This window comes from Nyctereutes procyonoides, unplaced genomic scaffold (genome assembly GCF_905146905.1).
Source record: "Nyctereutes procyonoides isolate TBG_1078 unplaced genomic scaffold, NYPRO_anot_genome, whole genome shotgun sequence".
Classification (NCBI taxonomy): Eukaryota; Metazoa; Chordata; class Mammalia; order Carnivora; family Canidae; genus Nyctereutes; species Nyctereutes procyonoides.
In genome coordinates this window covers 18,110,813-18,113,653 of record NW_026575033.1, presented here as the reverse complement: position 1 = coordinate 18,113,653, position 2,841 = coordinate 18,110,813, and the positions used below count along the sequence as shown (strand labels likewise).

Here is a 2,841-nt window from a genome sequence, read left to right as displayed (position 1 = left end):
TGTTTTGTGTTTGATTTAGTGCTTCAACAGGCATTTTAATTTTTCATATATGCTAATACATAGAACATTTTTGTCCAAGTTCAGTAAAAACTCAGTATATACTACTGATTGCTCATTCTTTTATATAGTACTTATGTGAAAGTTACAACCAACAGTTGAAACAGACTATGCCTTTAGTTATCTACAAACACAGAATGTAACCGCAGTTAATCCAGTGCCAGTTGCTGGAAGTTGTCATTTGTTCTTATTAAGTCTACACTTATAAAACTTTTTAAAGATTATATTATATATATATGTGTATTGACAATTCACTCAAGTAAATTTACTCACTGAGTAATCTTTCTATAGTGGTACTACTACACTGTTTAGTTTTATTGTCCTATGACTCCCTGTCGTCATAGCAAAGGAACTGTGTCCTGTTCATCTTTTAGATATATTCCTGGCATCTTGTGCACATCAGACACTTAAAGGTTTATATAAAAATGAAAACATTTTTGGAACACTCGCAATAATTACTGGGGCCTGGTTTTATGTATCTCATAATCCTATGAGATAGGTACTAGCAACTTAATTAACCAGATAAATAAATCAAGGTGTAAGTCCCACAATGAGTAAGTGGTAAATGTGAACCAAGCATTTGCTACCAATACCAGACTACTTGTACTACCAAGTGCTTTGAAAATAAGGAAGGGTGAACATGAGTACCTTTCTGCCTGAGGGAGTCCAGAAAGCCTTCTCGGTGACATTAAAATCTTAGGATGAGTAAGAAATAACATCCTTTATAGAGGTACAAAGTGTGGCAGACTAGCACAGCAATATAATGTCATAACTGGGTAGTTTGGATAAAGTCTGTAGCTTGGAGGACTCTTAAAAAGCAAGGGACCTGATTGCAAAAGACCTTTGTAAGTCATACTGAGGACTTGGGCATCTGTTTCAGGTCAGCAGTTTAAAATACAAAATTACTTTGCAAAAATCACTTAGGCTACAACTGGAGGTTGGATTAGAGGTAGTACGCTGGATTGTTTTTGCAGAAATCCAAAAATGAAGATGATGAGAATCTGCATTATGGAAAAAGATTAGAAATATACCTCTCCATTCTCTTTCCATGAAACTATCATCATAAGGATTTGCAAACACTTAATTCATCTAAATGATTACCTTAATTTTAAGTCTTACCACTTGATTTGCCAGTTGAATTTAGTTTGTGCATTTATAAAATATAGTTCATGTCACAGAATTTTAGAAAAGACTATTTACTCCAAGCCTCATTCTCGATGAAAGCGGGCACGATTGTTTGTGGTGTCTACTAATGGTTAATGTGGCTACATTGAGACACAGATAAGATTATGCTTCCATTATTGCAAGGGCAAGAATGAGACCTGTAACATTTCTTGTAGGCTCATCAGTTAAATGTGGATGGAACAAAACTTTTCAGTATTAGAAACAAGGAATAATATATTTTTAAATCACTTGACAAAATAACAATCAATGAACTTTGTACAATTTAACTTCTAAGGCCCTAAAATCAATTGCTTAAAGAAATTAGATTCCAAAGATTACAGGCAGGGACTTTTTGAAAGTCTACTGTACTCTCACTAATATGGCAAGGCACCAAAAAGTAAAAGGTATAATTGAAAAGGAAGATATAAAACCATGAGATTCACAAATATGTTATATTCAAAAGCCAGTTGCATTTTCAAATGGGAGCAACAGCAGCAAAAAACCATTCAACAACAGGCAACACCAGGCAGTGGAACACTGGCACTAAAAAAAGGAGCTACCAAGTACTGAGAAGATGTGGTGGTACCCTAAGTGCATATTACTAAGTGAAAAGCTTCCACATGATTACAACTCAGTGACATTCTGGGAAAAGGTAAAACCAGTGGACACAGTGCGACCAGTGGTTGCCTGGGGCTGCGGGGAGGGGCAAGGATGAGCAGGCAGGCACAGAGGATTTGCAGGGCAGGGAAACTAGGATGCTAGTGATGGACGACATCATCATGGCATTATACACTGGTGCAAACCCATAGAATGTGTGACACTAAGAGTGAATCTAATGCAAGGTATGGACCCTGGGTGATAATGACGTGTCCTTGTAGAGTCATCTTGCAACAAATGTAAGACTCTGGTGGAGGATTTCGATAATGGGGGAGCCTATGTATGTGTGGGGCAAGATGTCTATGGGAAGTCTGTACCTTCCTCTCAGTTTTGCTGTGAACATACCTCTGCTATAAAAAATCAAGTCTTTAAAAAGACAAGAGTGACCTATGACTTAGGAATAAACCATCAAAAGATGAATAACAACATTATGAAGAATTATCAACTTTATGACAATCATTACAGAAACCCTATTTAAGTGGAGAATACACAGCTATCATAGATACAAATAATAGATATTCTTCTAAAAACAATAAAGAACCTGCTCTACCAATTACCAAGACTAATAAAGCCGTAGAAACTAAGGCAATGATGTATTAATTGGAGATAACCAAATCAGTAGTGGAGTATAATAAGGAAACCATGAATGCTCACTCTTTCTGGACCAATTTATAAGAGCTGGCATGGCAGATCAGTTAGGATATTGGACGATTTGTTTATAAGGTGCTGTGAGAATTGGTTATTTATATAAAAAAATTAAAATGGATCCCTACATTACTGCATGCACCAAAATCAACTCTAGGTAAAGACATGGAGTCAAAAGAGCAAATAACTCTAAAAGCTTTCAAAGAAAACAGGAGAAATCCTGTCTTAAGGATATCCTGTGTTTCATAGAAAAGGAAGGATTTTAAGTCACACCAGACACTAAGTATATTGAAGCTTCCTATATTTGACATAAAAGGT

At 35.9% G+C, this 2,841-nt stretch overlaps 1 non-coding gene across 1 annotated transcript; it reads left to right on the top strand.

The window, feature by feature from the left end:
* The first annotated feature begins 1,261 nt into the window (after positions 1 to 1,261).
* On the top strand, positions 1,262 to 1,390 carry LOC129504678 (small nucleolar RNA SNORA1). The gene has a single exon (XR_008663406.1). It is a non-coding gene; the product is annotated as a small nucleolar RNA SNORA1 (small nucleolar RNA).
* The last annotated feature ends 1,451 nt before the right edge of the window (positions 1,391 to 2,841 follow it).